At 47.9% G+C, this 16,049-nt stretch overlaps 1 protein-coding gene across 5 annotated transcripts in view; it reads left to right on the top strand.

The window, feature by feature from the left end:
• The window catches only part of LOC135906515 (QRFP-like peptide receptor), a 100,092-nt gene that overhangs the window by 23,346 nt on the left and 60,697 nt on the right, over positions 1–16,049 (top strand). The window lies entirely within an intron of this gene.

The following is a 16,049-nucleotide window of genomic DNA, read 5'->3' as shown; positions in this document are numbered from 1 at the left end:
CGGCGTTCGGCTGCTCAGCACTAGGACGCAGGTTCGATTCCCGCAATCTTACGCTACTTTATTGCGCATGGCATACGCATTTGACGCAGGTTGCTTTGCTTGTTGCTGCCAAGTGATCAGGTAGTTAGTAAGGACAGTCAGGTTGCTTAATGTGCGGCTTTCTACCTCGCCTTCCTCATCGCAAATTGTACGTTAAAGGTCAATCGTCAAAGTTAAAGAAGGCATCTTCCTGGAGAGGTCATGTCACCCCCCCCCCCCTCGCTTACTTCACCTAGGGTGGCCTCAATGGCACACGTTCAGAGAATTCATTTTTTTAAAATTCAGTCCCCTCTTACATCGTAAGCTCCAGGACGTCTTAACCAATAGGAAGGCCGAATATCCATTGAGATGTGATCATCCTCACCGCTTCGTCTATTCATCTACCCAGTAATTTGTGGAAAGCGACGTGCAGCCGCAAAGCTCTTAACATGCCACGTATCGCTGTAGCGTATCATGCACCAAGCAAAAAAAGAAGAAAGAGAACGAAAAAAGAAGAAAACAAAAAGAAAGGAAAACGACTCGAATGGGCGCTTGTTGCACAGTGAAAGTATGTAAAATTTTGCCATGTTGAGTTCTTGTCTGCGTTCAATTACAGTGTGGCTCTTTCCTGTCTTTCCTTTTCTTAAAAAAATTATCAGCATTTTAATGGCATGTAATACAGGAGTACATTAATTTAGGCCAACCAGTCGCGGGGGGGTCGGATCACGAGAAGAGAATTAGCAGAAAAAAAGAAAATGGGTCGGAGCGCACGTAGCAGGTATTCCCAAATCATGTCCGGCGGCTTACCGTTATTCTTGAAAATAAATGTATGCAGTCACTGCATCCTATCGGCATTAACGTATGGTTCAGAAACTCGGAGGATAACCGAGAAGCTTGAGAAGGAGCTACAGCGATGGATTGGAGCGTATCATAACGTTAAGTGAGAAGAGAACAGTGGTGTGGATTAGGCAGCAAGCTGGGTCAGCCGATATTGCGACAGAGATTAAGACGAAGAAGTGGAGTTAGGTAGAGAGAGTGAGAGAAACGAAGAGGGAAATGTAGAGAGGTTAACCAAGGACGTGCCCAGAGAGAGAGAGAAAATAATGTAGAGAAAGGCAGGGAGGTTAACCAGAGGTAGTTCCGGTTGGCTACCCTGCGCAGGGGGAAGGGTTAAGAGGGATATAAAGAGAAACAGAGTAGAAGGGGGAGATAGAAAGAAAGGGAGACAAGCACGAACAAAGCGCGTACACTACAGAGCGGTAGGGGGCGGCATTCTTAGAGTCTGTCGTGAAGCCCCGTGGACCGTAAGAACCTTACTAGCGCGAGTAAGGCCTTCAACGCGGATGTTCTTTCGGAGCATTGGCCCAGGACGTGCCCAGTTGGCTATCCTGCACTTGGGGAGGGGGAAAACGTCCCTCGCATAGGGCAGATAACTGGTGGGTCTATTAGTGTGGCCAAAATGGTGCAAGGGGAAAGAAAGCGAAGGAGGACGGAAGAGGGTGAGTTGGTGCGGCTTAAGATTAGTAAATCTGCAGACATACGGTAGAGCAAGCAGGCGAAAGCTAAGGCTATTTGGAAATCCCTTGGACAGGCTTTCGTTCCGCAGTAGACGTAAATTAGGCTGGTGATGAGGACATTGATGAGCTGCCTTTGGGGGAAGACGGTGACACAATCTCTGACGCCATCAGGATCAGATGCGGGAATGGTGAGCTGACGTCGCCAGTCGTCTTTAGCGTTTTTTTTTTTGTCGTAATATACATAGTTTTGGCTAAGACTTAACGGGACTTCCTGCGTCGGCAAGTCACCCAATGTATATCATCCTGGAAACTCCACCTATCGACTTAATTTTCTTTCCCTCATTAGAGAGCCACTTTCACCCGCCTATGGCGCTCGAATCCTATATCGCCTTTTGATCACTCCGGTATCGCGCGATCCAAAGAACGGCTTTCTTTTCCCCCCTCAAGCACGCGCTCGAGGCCTACGGCAGGTGTTAAAGCACAGGACTAACGAGCGAATAGGATTATGCTCAGCCACGACCACGAGCGCGAGGGACGTTACGACGCCTGTACACCTCGGCGTGCACACGCTCTGGCCTTCGTATGGCTAAAACAGCACGGAGTACTAACAGTGACGTCGGGTTACCGCAGTCCTTAAACGTGGGCCCGCAGATCCACTCGCGATAGGACGATGATCGCTGCACGGGCAGTCGTAAAAAAAAGAAAAGAAATTGGGATGGAGAAGTCCAGAGTGGTCCGCGCTGCCGAAAAAAAGCAAGTGCTACATTTTAATTTTCTGCGCAAGCAATACAAGAATTGGAAAGTTCATATCTTTTCTAGAGTGTATCGAGAGGACGCATAAAAGGGGCAAACTCAAAGAAAGGAGAAGGAGAGAGGGCATGTGATCGCTCTAGCACAACACTAAAGTGCGGAGAAGTACACAGGAAGATCGAGGATTTGAAGTGATTAACGAGGGTAAAACAAGGAACGTACGGTGACCTCTCTTTGTCAGGGCAGCTCCTACTTCTCCTCCTCCTTCATTCAGATTGGGGAAGAGTGAACAGCACTGGCTTCACTGCACAACGCTGGCTTCAGCGATGACATCTCGTATTCGACCGTAGGCAAATACTCTAGCAGAAAAGAAGGACAGAGAAAATTTTATAACTGAATGAGAGGAAGAAGATAGACAATACATTCCGTACAGAGGATAGGAACAAGAGAACAAATCCTTTTTCTTTTTATTGAAATGAAAATAATGAAAGAGATGTAGTCACCCTATGATGGTGACGGCTACTTCTTTTCTGATAGCAGAAATAACGAGGCAAATGAAAAGAAGCTTCTCGTTCTGACGAATAGGCAGTTAGATTGTGACGACCCCAAGGACACCGAGTTATGGTGAAATGACTATGAAGGGGCGCATTCTGATGAGTAATAACCTGCTTTGGCTATTACCACGGTATTTTGCTGGACTAGGCGGTGCATATCGACAGGTTAGACCAGCGTAACGTTACGTAGTAACATTATAGTCGCGACCTGACTATAGTGCGCATAGGAGTGCACTAGTCAGACTGCGAATAGAATTTGCATCTACTGTGTATAATTCCATTAGTGCCTACCAATGTAACTTAATAGAAGTCGTCCAGCGTCGATTCATTCGCACTTATTACGACAGATTGTTCGTCGATGCCGGCTATGACTACTCAAGTTTGTTAATTGACTTAAGTGTGCCTTCTTTGCATGACAGGGTACTCCCGCATGACTGAGTTCTTTCGACGATTTATTACGGCTGATTGCTTGTTGCGAGTTACTAGCGTTCCCGTTGCAGTTGCGGGTTCAGTCGCTCTATATTTCTCTACCGTGGCTTGTGACATTGCTGCAGGAGATGTAGAATGCCAAATCATCTGATATGGTTATTTTCAAATTGAGTGACTGTGTAACGCTGGCCCAGAGAAATCCCTCGCGCAAGTGCGTTTAGTAGGCAGTTCCAATTTAATAATTTCCTTATGCAAAATCATGCTCCGTAAATTTATTTTACTATGCATTATTGCTGGAAGTGATGTTCGGTACCTTTATGTTTATGCTCCTCCTGTCTATGCTCCAATCAATCAATCAATCAATCAATCAATCAATCAATCAATCAATCAATCAATCAATCAATCAATCAATCAATCAATCAATCAATCAACCAATCAATAAATCAATCAATCAATCAATCAATCAACCAATCAATCAATCAATCAATCAATCAATCAATCAATCAATCAATCAATCAATCGCATCTCGAGTAGGCCGTTCTCAGAACAGGCCATTCTGTGAATTGATGTTATTGTTCATATCTGACCTTCTACTTTTTGATCTTGTGCTCATGGTGCTCCTCCTGCCAGGGCCTTTAACTGGGTCTGCAGTATGTTCGAAATAAAATAAATATAAAAAGCAGATATGATATGTTTTTTCTCAGGCGGAAGAAATAAATACATACTGTCTCTAGATTCTAGAATATCGAGATATGTATTAGAAAATATATCCTCTATTTGGAATGTAGATGTATGTTTAGCAAAGATACATACACTGCGCACGTTCCTCTCTTTTGCAGAGAGAATATACAAATCCCTCTACCGCCAGAAAGGTTACATCGTCTCTCCAGCGGGGAGCACGCGTGGATGCTTGAGAGAAACGCATCCCCCCTGCAACGTGTCGGTTTGAACTAGGCGATGCAGATGCACGCGCACATCAACAACGCGGTACGCGCCACACTACTTTCCCGTCACGTCTCTCGCGCTGTGTCAGGATTGGGGGCTCAATCCCTTCGTCCGTGGTCCTTTGCCAAGATTGGAGTACGGCATGAATTCGAAGGTAGCTGGCCCATGCCGTCGTCCAACTTATTTACGCTGAGATCGTTGATGAAGTGAAGAACTGCTTCTCATCGAGAACGAGGAAAAAGGGGTTTATTTACAGAAAATTAACTCAGTCTAACATGACTGTTTGAGAAAAATAGTATTAGTCCAACAGGACTGCATGAGAGAAGTGAACCAGTCTAACATGACTGCTCAAGAGAGGTGCGTCCAACAATCGCCCAACCACAGTTTTTATACACTCGATCCGCTGGTCCTACGACGCGGCGGCTGTTCGTTTACACACCACCAACTCGCAGCTGCTCTCAAGACCAGTTTTCAGACACAAAGGCACACACATTCCGAAGCCCAAGCGACGGCGTTGAAGGTGGTGCCGTTCCGGAAAATCGACGCCGCTCGAGGGACGCTCGTTGTTTTGCAACATGCTGAACCGTGAGAGCGCAAAAATAAGACGTTCCCGCGGTAGCTTCTTCAGGCGTGTCAGATCAGCGCCGCGTTGAGGAACTCTGGAATCATTGTCCACACACCAAACTCGTCTTGTCACAATGTCGAAGCGGGCTGGAGGAAGGCGGCGGATTCCAGCGCAAAGGTCGCTTCTTTGAACGCCTCGCAGCTGCAGCGGCGGAGAGCGGGAGGTGCGCGTCTTGCACCCCTTGTCGTAATCGGGTGGCAAGGTGACAATCTTGTTGTGCAACCCGCCGTTCTTTACAGCGCCTCCATGGCCCCAAAAGTCTCGACTGTCTAGCGCTGACAACCGCTAGGCAGGAAGAGAACGGCTGCTGGTCAGGGGGGGATTGATGTCTTGGCTCGCAGCGACCACTTGTGCATTGATGTCACCGCCCCAAAACATCCAACAAGGACAGGCAACTGCAAAATGAACCCCACAACACGGCTCTGCGCCGAGATGACGTGCATTGGCTCTCACTTTAGACTCGCTAGGCTTCAAAAAAAAACAACAACAACATAAGTGCAGAAACAAAAAAAAATGCTGCATTTCACTATGCCAATTTCTGAAGCAAATTCCTGCTGACAAATTCAGCAATTAATGGAGGGAATTCTACTGAATGAGAGGGGATTTTCTTCGCCTAAAGAAAAGCTAACACTAGCAACCCTAAAATTTAGGCGGGACCCTCAAACGCAGAATTCAAATTAGCCTGCTCAAACCATCCGCATTGCTATGCAACTTTCCCTTCTTATATCTAACGGAGAAGTTGTACTCTTGGAGAGTGAGGCTCCATCGGAGCAAGCGGCCGTTTTTGTGTGACATTTGATTGAGCCACGTCAGAGGACAGTGGTCGGTCTCGAAGATGAACTTCGCTCCGTACAAGTAACACGACAACTTCTGGGCGGCCCAAACCAAACAAGCGCATTCCTTCTCTGAAGCGCTGTAGGCTTCCTCTCTTACATTTAGTTTACGGCTGGCGTAGAGGATAGGATGCTCCTCGTTATCGCCGCCGACCTGACTAAGTACCACGCCCATACCTCTGTCGCTTGCGTCGCATTGAACTATGAATTCCTTTGTGTAGTCTGGCGCGCGAAGCACAGGGCGAGAAACCAATAGCGTTTTCAAACTTTGAAAAGCGTTCTCTTTGTCCCTATCCCAGTGTACGTTACTCGGTGCTCCCTTTCGGAGGGCGTCTGTTAATGGACTTGCCAATTGCGAGTAATTCGGAATGTACCGTTGATAGTACCCCACGAGTCCCAAAAATGAACGAACGTCCGTTTTCGTGCGCGGCTGAGAAAAATCTCCAATCGTCGCTATTTTCAGCTCAGCCGGCCGTCTCATGTCCTGACCGACAACATGGCCCAGATAAGTCACCTGCGAACAACCAAACCTACACTTTTCCGCTTTGATCGTTAAGTCGACTTTAAACGTACGAAGCCTCGCATTCTTGTCGTAATAGAATTTGGCGTTCCTTTGAGCTATTTCCGTGTGCCTTTTGACTAGTTCTTGGGTTGCGCTTAGTCGCTCCAGTAAATTTAGCACGTATTCAACTACGGTTGGACTCTCCCCTCTTTCTTCCCACATCTCTCTTAACATTCTCAGTGGAGACCGGAGTGTCCTCCCATACACTAGTTCTGCTGGTGAGAACCCTGTCGCTTCATGTGGAACCGTTCGCAAAGCAAACAAAGTTGCCGGCAGACAGTTCTCCCAGTCCTCCTTGTGCTCGTAACAGAGCGCACGCAAAACTCGCTTAAGCACCGAATGCCACCTCTCTACACTGTTTGACTGAGGGTGATAGACAGAACTGTGTATTAACTTTACCCCGCACTTTTGCAAGAATGTGGAAGTCAGTGCGCTCGTGAATACTGACCCTTGATCTGCCTGAATTTCGGCTGGAAACCCAACTCGTGCAAACACTGTCAAAAGCGCGTTTACTACTTCAGTGGAGCTGAGCCCTTTCAAAGGGATTGCTTCTGGAAACTTGGTAGCCGGACACAGCATGGTAAACAAGTACCTGTAGCCTGATTTTGTTTTTGGAAGAGGCCCTACCGTGTCTATTACAAGCCGTCTGAAAGGCTCTGTTATTAAGGGCACTACCTTCAGTGGAGCTTTCCAAGTCTCTCCTGGTTTACCAGAACGCTGGCAGGCGTCGCATGATCTTACAAAGTTTTCTACATCTTTGAAACAGCCAGGCCAGTAGTATTCCATAAGCAGTCTTTCCTTTGATTTGTTTATGCCTAGGTGGCCGGACCACCCATTTCCATGACAAAGACTCAAAAGGTCCTCCCTATACTTAGTAGGTATGACTAACTGATCTAAAATCTTACCCTTTCGATCTCTGTAATGCCGATACAACAATCCTCCTCTCTCATGTATCGTTACGTTGCGCCTAGCAATGCCTTCTTTAGCTGTGTCCCGTAATTTAGCTAAGCTCTCATCATTCTTTTGCTCAGCTGCCAGTGACTCTCTATCCACGCGTAAGAGTTGATCAAAGTTCTTTGAGGCCGGTGATAATAACGACCCTGTCTCGCTTGGGAGCGCGTCTGCATGCTCTTCCTGCAGGCTAGAACTCTGACACTCTAGGGCTACGCTCTCATTGAGCTGGTCAACTGGCAGGCTCTCCTCAACTGTTCTTTTGTCCGTCGGGCCTAGCTCGGATTCGGGTATTGAAGCTATCCCCTTTTCTGCTTCAGCTGGAGGAGCTTGAGCATTTTCAGCCGAAAGCGCCGCGATCTTACGAGCTTGGCCTCTGGTCAATGCCTGTACTATGCCCTCTCCCAGTTTGAGCCCTCTGTCACGCAGTAACTGATTCGAACGATTCGAAAAGATGTAGGGATACTGCAGTGACAAAAATTTGGAAACTGCAGCCTCAGTCTCTAGCTCCCCGAATGGTCCACTGATTTTGACTTTGGCCATGGGCAGACACACGCTGTGTTCTTCTACAACCTGTTTTATCCATGCTACTTCTCCGGTGAAGTCCTCTACCATCACGTAAGACGGATGGACAATGTCCAGCGTGGCGGCACTGTCTCTTAGCACTCGGCATGGTTTTCCATTAACTTGCAGGTCGTGGAGATATGGACTTAAAAGTTCCATATTCTCATCCTTTTCCTCCACGTAGGAAAAAACTACGCTTGGCTTCTCGCAGTTTACAGCTATATGTCCCAGTTTGTGGCATTTGTAACAGCGAATTGGTCTGACAGATTCGAATTTTCTTTTCTGTTCTTTTTGTGCGGTTTCTCCGTTAACTTTCTCCTCGCTCTTTTCTGCGGGCTTTTCCGCCATGTCTACAGGCTCGGATCGTCTAGCTTGCGCACCCTTTTTGAACGGAAATGGCTTCCGCGGTCCATTTCGACCGTCCCAGTTTCCCTCCTCGGCGTTCAACTTTCTACGGGTTGCGTACTCTTCGGCTAATTCAGCCGCCCTTTCCACAGTGTTTACATTACCTCTATCTTGCACCCACAGTTTCACAGCTTGGGGAATGGTTTTGTAAAACTGCTCTAGACACATGCATTCAATGATCATGTCTCTGCTGTCGTACGCTTCCGCGCTTTTAAGCCACTCGACTAGGTTGGCCTTTAAGCTATATGCAAACTCCGGATAGCCCTCGCTATCTTTCTTGCCTGTGCTCCTAAACCTTTGCCGAAAAGCTTCGGCTGAAAGGCGGTATTTCTTCAGGAGACTAGCCTTAACTTTCGCATAATCATATGCATCCTGCACACTCAATCTGGCGATTACTTCCGCCGCCTCACACGGCAACATAGACAGCAACCGCTGTGGCCATGTACTCGGACCGAAGTTCATCTTTTCGCAAGTCCTTTCAAAATTGCTTAGGAACAAGCCTATGTCGGTCCCGACCTCATATGGCTTTAATAGCCTGTCCATGCGGTACGATTCTGCCTCACTTGATCGACCCAGAGCTCCTTCACTTCCTTGAGACAACTCCAAACGTCTGTTTTCAAGTTCAAGTTGCATTTTTGTTATCTCGCGATCTTTATCGCGTTCCTCTCTCTCTCGTTTTTCTCTGTCTCGTTCTTCTCTTTCTTTTTCCCGTTTCTCTCTCTTTTTGAGAAGTTCCAATCCCATTTCAATATCTTGCTCACTGGCCTGATTGGAAATTAGCTCCAATAATTCCGATTTGAGCATTTCCTTGCGTACATCTAGGCCCAGTTCCTCACCAACAATCAACAACTCGTCTCTCAGCAGTGTCCTTAACTCCATGACTGCTGCTTTACTGCCTTGATTCTGCTCTCTAAATCTAGCTAGGAAAACACAACCTAGCTAACACACAACAATCTAGCTTCCCTACTGTTCTAAACAGAACAACCACAAAATGAAGCCTAGAGAGTCAAAGCAAAAACCAAGCACTCACCACAGATACAGCACCATGTCGCAAAGTCCATCTCACCGCTGTCAGCCAGTTGTCAGGATTGGGGGCTCAATCCCTTCGTCCGTGGTCCTTTGCCAAGATTGGAGTACGGCATGAATTCGAAGGTAGCTGGCCCATGCCGTCGTCCAACTTATTTACGCTGAGATCGTTGATGAAGTGAAGAACTGCTTCTCATCGAGAACGAGGAAAAAGGGGTTTATTTACAGAAAATTAACTCAGTCTAACATGACTGTTTGAGAAAAATAGTATTAGTCCAACAGGACTGCATGAGAGAAGTGAACCAGTCTAACATGACTGCTCAAGAGAGGTGCGTCCAACAATCGCCCAACCACAGTTTTTATACACTCGATCCGCTGGTCCTACGACGCGGCGGCTGTTCGTTTACACACCACCAACTCGCAGCTGCTCTCAAGACCAGTTTTCAGACACAAAGGCACACACATTCCGAAGCCCAAGCGACGGCGTTGAAGGTGGTGCCGTTCCGGAAAATCGACGCCGCTCGAGGGACGCTCGTTGTTTTGCAACATGCTGAACCGTGAGAGCGCAAAAATAAGACGTTCCCGCGGTAGCTTCTTCAGGCGTGTCAGATCAGCGCCGCGTTGAGGAACTCTGGAATCATTGTCCACACACCAAACTCGTCTTGTCACAATGTCGAAGCGGGCTGGAGGAAGGCGGCGGATTCCAGCGCAAAGGTCGCTTCTTTGAACGCCTCGCAGCTGCAGCGGCGGAGAGCGGGAGGTGCGCGTCTTGCACCCCTTGTCGTAATCGGGTGGCAAGGTGACAATCTTGTTGTGCAACCCGCCGTTCTTTACAGCTGTTACATTGCCACGCGTCCCCTCTTTCCTTCGCGTACGGCTTACGCGGATGGGCGGGCGGCAATCGGAACGACGGTAGCATACAAAGTGTACAAGCGACGGGCCCATTACGTAACCGATTCTCGTCCGCACTGTCGCGCATTCGCACGGCTGTTCTGCGGTCGCGCGGAAGGAGACCCGCGTCGTGTGGCGTCTATAGCGCGCTCAATTATCGTCTTCGTTGCGCAACGATGCTGCGGCGCTTGGTCGGCGAAGGAGAAGACGACGCGGCGTTGCGATTCCGCGCTTGATGGGAAACGCTTTGTCGCAATCGGCTAGGCGTGCGTGTATAGGAGACGATGCTACCGTGGCGCCTGAGCTGCTCGTTCGTTTGTCCTTCTTTGGCCAGACAGCAATCGTCTACAACTGGCAAAAAAAAAACAAAAGTAAGGAGCCCTTGTCTCGTCTTTTCGCTCGATGAGAAGCAGGGCGCGCTGTTATCGGAGCTCTCGCTCTGCGCTCTGTTGCTTGAAGACGGTTGTCTAGCCCGCGGTACACGTACGTGCAACGGGTGGAAAAGCGGTATCAAGCTGTAAATGACAGAGGGAGACAAAAGAAAAAAAAAAGGAGCGCGAGAACGGCTAGAACGATGCGTTGGCTCGAGTTTCCGTGGGTGCTGCTGCCAGTTAGGCCGCCCGTATATGCTCTACCAGGGCTTGCGCTTTTCGTTAGCCCACAAGAGCGACGACCGCCGATGTCGGGTGGTCTAGTGCGACGAAACCGGGTTTATTGCGGTGATGGGGAAGTGCGGAAATATGATTCGCGACCGCGGTGATCGCATTGCGACGCAAAAAAAAAAGTGTACCGTCTACTGAGCGAACGTTAGAAGAACACCAAGTGTGTGTGTGTGTGCGTGCGTGCGTGCGTGCGTGCGCGTGCTTCTCGCCCTTATAAGGCGGTGAATTGCCACTTGGTCAACGCAAGTTGGTCTATCGGCCATCCCGATACGGAGACAATAAGCGTTCGCAAGCGTTAATTCCCGCCGCAGACGGTGCAGCAACCTTGCTTCGCCCTTATAGCTTAAGCTACTGCTCAAAAACTATGGGAAACAGACATATGGCACGACCTTGTTCACATTTCGTCTATTCATGCATAGTGTGAGGTTGTCGTGACGACGAAGAATAATACATGACTCAACGACGCCACAAAACAAGGCAGTTTTAGAATAGCGGCCTTCAAAGATAGGGGTGCACTAACAATTAGCGTCTCGCCACAGCGCATGCGCGGAAACCGAACCGTATGTCTGCGTTTGGGTTATCGCACACCCACGATGCTAAATTTTAGAAATAGTGTAGGTGCCGTAATTGGCCCAAACCTGCTTTGCGTCAACGTCGCCGCGAATATCTCAAAAACGCGTCAACGCCTCCCCATCGAAAATAATGAACTCTCGGGTATACTTTTCATCCCGTAAGAACTTAGGGATATAACTATTTCACGATTATTTTTTTTCTCTCGCATTACGTTTTCCTTTGCATTCCACGCGCAGGAAGGGCGTTGCTATCGCGTGACGCTAACGAATACCGGGAATCCTGCTCCAAAAGACTTCCACGGCCAGGCCGACCACGAACACAAAGCCGTCGCTCGTTGGGTCACGCTAAGCTCTAGACCCATATTCTGAAACTCCCTGCTAACTCTATATTGGGCGAACCTGGGCCTAAAAAAAAATTGCACTCGGGCAGAACGATACTAATGAGCACATGCATAGGTCGTCGAAATCCGACCTGGGGGTCGAGCGCGTCGGCTATTCGTACATTACCCATCGAAGGTTAATTCCAGCGCAGTCCCTGTTACTCGTGTGCCTTCCGGAATTTACAGCGCTATTCGCGTTGCGCGAATGCGATTTGGTCACACGAGCTTCGGCAACAACAAACACATCGGATAGAAGAGGGCGACAATGGCCGAGAAAGTTCTGATACACGCAGACTCGCCTTGTACCGAGCGATTGCACTGACATTTGTTAGCCGGTGAAGCGCAGTCACCGGGGAACAAAGAAAGACAAACAAGTAGGCTTTTAGCTATTCAACGCCGACATTTGAAATTTCACAGCTTCACTGACCTAGATGCTACAGTTTCAGCGACGGCGCACGGCGGTGAAGCACGACAGCGCAAGCGATTCAGACTATTGGTGCAACACCCATTCTCAAGAGGCGTCGCACTTGACTCCTTTCACGTGATTTACACTGCGCCGTCCCCGATCGACGACGTTACGCATCTGCTTGCCTCAACGCGCTTCTTCTGTGACAGCCAATTAGAGGCACTTACCGTGCTAATACTTTGTGGACAATTGCTAGATGCGCGCGGCATCTAAAACCGGCCAACTCAATGCTCCAATTGGAACGCCTCCGAGACTGGCACACTCATTCGCGCGTGTGGAATTCCTATAGAACCAGCACGTTCACTCTGTGCCCACTTCCTTCCAAGTGAAACGACGTCGTTCTGTAGAGCACGAGGTCGCGGGTGCGAACCCGGCAGCGGCGGCCGCATTACGATGCGGTCGAAATATGAAAAAAAAAGTCGCTCGTGTATTGTGCATTGGTTGCGCGTTAAGGAACTCCAGGGTGGTCAAAATTTATTCGGAGTTCCTCCCTCGCCCCGTCTCATCGCGGCGTGCCTCCCCCGTCGAATCGCAGAATGAATTAATCTGTAAGAAATTAAAACGGCTCCGAAACCAGCTTGCACGATCCCCCAACTGGAATCTACCCTGGTACAGCCCATTTATTTATCCGAGTGGGAAGCCTCTAAGACTACCATTCGTAACCTTACGAATTAAATTCCTCCGAGATCCACCTCCTAGTTTCTTTTTTCATTTGTCTTTCTTTTTAAAGTCAAACGCCAGCGCAATTGGCCCACTCACTCCACTCAGTCAGCCCGTGAAAACGTGGCCGTGCCGACGCCCGGAGACAACGTTACGAAGAGAGAGAGAGAGAGAGAGAGAGAGAGAGAGAGAGAGATCACATGCGAAAGGCTGAAGGAAAGTAAAAAAAAAACAAGAAAACAAGACAGCGTCAGAATCCTAGAACGTAGCCGTGAATCGCCGCAGGACCGAATACAGAATTCAGCCGTCGTAAGAAGCTCAAGCTACGAGAAAACGGCAAGAAGACGCAGCCTGGGGGGCCCGAGAACAAAAAAACGTGAAGCCAAGCAGGCGCGAGTCGGAGGTACGCCACGTGTGGCGAGGAGACTGCGTGTCTCGCGATTAACGCACAGATTCCTCGCACAATGTTCCACTGTGTATATGTGCAGAGTGTGAGAGCTCTGCCGCACGTGTGAACGCACTTTTTCAAAAACAAAAAGCTGACGCTGGTGAATTCTTTCGCAGGTTAAGCAAAGAGCGTCATAGCTAGTATTCCTTTAACGCTACTCGGAGCACCACATTACACTTGGTATCAGAACTTTTGCCTCTAGCCACATTTGCGCATTACGCGATTAGCGTACAGGTAGTTCTAATTTAGTATCAGGTGAGAGGGGGCACAGTTCATCCTTCACTTTCTTGCTGGGCAACTTGAGGCTGGTAACTTTGGGTAAGATAGGCGAAAGCTGCGAGGCCCTGTGATTGCTGCTTCTCCAGTGAAAACGACTGCCTAATGATAGAAAAAAATTGGGACCGGACATCTTTCTTTAAACGAAGATTTCGCACCCAAATTGCGGCACCGATAACATCACTGTCACCGGACGGGTCAGGTCACCAGTAATCTTTTTTTTCTCCTTTATTTTGTTTACGACTACGACGTCTTCGTCGCGCGGCGGTCGTACTCATAAAAGTCATTTTCCACGCCATTAAAATGTAGTCATCCCAAGCTTTCAAGACATAAGCAGCAAAACTAACACTTCAGATGAAGGCCGTTAGGCGCTATCAACGTTAGCGCGCGTTGTAAACTAGAAGGCAAGTACGTCGAACATGTCGGAAATGGCCGCGGGTGTCGGTGGGTGAGCGTAACTTTCGGTTCACACATCAGACGAGATTGCATGTGTATTCCCATCAATGAGCGAATGATGCATTCGTAACATATGTTCACGGCATCTACGATAACTGGAGGTGAAAAAGTAGCGGAACAAAAAGAGGCGCCCTGAAGTATGGAACACTCTAAATATTTACAGCGTATTGAATTACTGCATGTTTGTGTACGTACAACAGCTGCTTATTTTGCACTCTAGAGCATATGCTTGTTAAACTGAGCTGTTGCAACATAATCACCGCTTGAGAGTACGGTATGAAAAAAAAATGTACAAGCAGCACAATCCGGCAGCTGCAGGACGCGTGAAAAATGGCAGAAACTGCAACAAGTCGAATGGAAGTTTCTGGAGGAGCGACGAAATCGATATTTTGCTTTAAGTTTCACAATCAATAACACGAATAAAACGAAAATTCTCTCAGACTTTCTCTCTTCCTCTTTTCACCTGAAAGCTTAATAATCGAATCACTCCCGAAAGACAGCCGTTCGCATTTATATTTCTGTTCGTTCATCCGAAAACCATTTTATCGGCCTTCATAATCGTCACGCGTCCTTCAGAGAAGCGAGACGAAAAACTGAAAAGACAAGTGCAAAGAGCAACACGAGTGTTCCTGCGAAGCGTGCTTCACCTGCGAAAAGACGTTCGTGGGAAGAAGCTTACTTTAGAGGGGCAGCTGGGCAACGTCCTTCGAAAGGGTTATTGTTTGCCGTTCGTCCCGTCTCTTATCGACGTATGATACCATCGAAGTGAAAATAACTACAGAAGGAAAGAGAGAAAGCTAGCAGTTAGTTGTAGATGGCGCGAAAAGAGCTGCTAACGCACAGATAAAGGTTTAATGAAAGTTCACAAGCTGTCAACTCTAGAACAGTGCAATCTTCGCCAAGTGTTGTCATTTTATTTTAATCACACGTCGGAGAAGAACGGAGAAGCCGGCGTCCTTAAAAGGCATCAACGTCATCTTGTATAGCTTAAACAATAAAAAGAAGCTTGTCTTCCAGACTGCTGTAGAAACACGCAACGTCCTTCCTCAGAGAGGCTACGCATATGTCCCGTAGCAAAGTGACAAGCTGACGGTTGCCACAAAATTTAATAGATTAGTCGGGGGAAGGAGGGTGTCCTCCAATTTCGTAGGTCTACGATGCCTCATGTATCTTCTTCTTTTCTTTTTCCCGCCAACACAACTGGTGTCCGAAAACGTTTAAAAGTCCTGTAATTACTTTGTCAATCTCACGACAGATGCCTTTTGGCTTGTTTTTCATTTCTTCGTGTATCTCGGTATCGTTTAAATCTACATTTTTTACCCTTTGTTTTTTTGCCAGACCATTGCTGCTGTGTTCTCAGCTTCGTTTCCCTGGTGATGGGCCTCCTTCTTATAAAGGAGCGTTAGGTTTTGCGCACGCAAGCTAGGGGACGCAAACCTGCAGGCATGAAAATAAAAGAAAGAAAAGAAAATCCCAGAAGGAGTGCAAAAGAACGGAAGCGGGTCATGGGGCGTTGGGTATACAGAGATGCTTGGTGCCATATTTCTAATACTTCCTATTATCTATGTTTCTTTTTATTTGCTTCTTTTTCTCTTCTATATACCATTTATACCTGTATACCATATTAGGATACTGTCATTTTCAAAAAGCATTGATACTCCTGTCACCAGTAGGTTCGTTCAATTCACTTAAAAATTCATCAGTAATATTAAATAACCGATAAACGAGATACCGAAACCGAAACGGGTAGCAGCGTCGTGCGACGTCACGATATTTTGATGACGTCAGGTCCTACACTACCACAATGTAAATGCGCTGAAAGCGTGCTAAACACGCCGTACACGTGACGCTGACGCCAAACAAGCGAAGCTGATGATGTTTCCTGACGACACAGGGAGTTTTCCTGCAGCGACTTCAGCGACTTCAGCGACGGTGGTGATGTAGTCTCTGACGTCACAAACACGGGGTGGCCAGTAAAAAGTCATGAGTGGGGAACGCAACCAATCTTTAAAATTCAATTTCAGGGAAACTATACGACTTGCAGCCATATTGCTTGGCA

Source organism: Dermacentor albipictus, chromosome 9, assembly GCF_038994185.2.
Source record: "Dermacentor albipictus isolate Rhodes 1998 colony chromosome 9, USDA_Dalb.pri_finalv2, whole genome shotgun sequence".
In the NCBI taxonomy this organism is placed as follows: domain Eukaryota; kingdom Metazoa; phylum Arthropoda; class Arachnida; order Ixodida; family Ixodidae; genus Dermacentor; species Dermacentor albipictus.
Note: the sequence above shows the minus strand (reverse complement) of the source record. Positions and strands in the feature narration are given on the sequence as shown.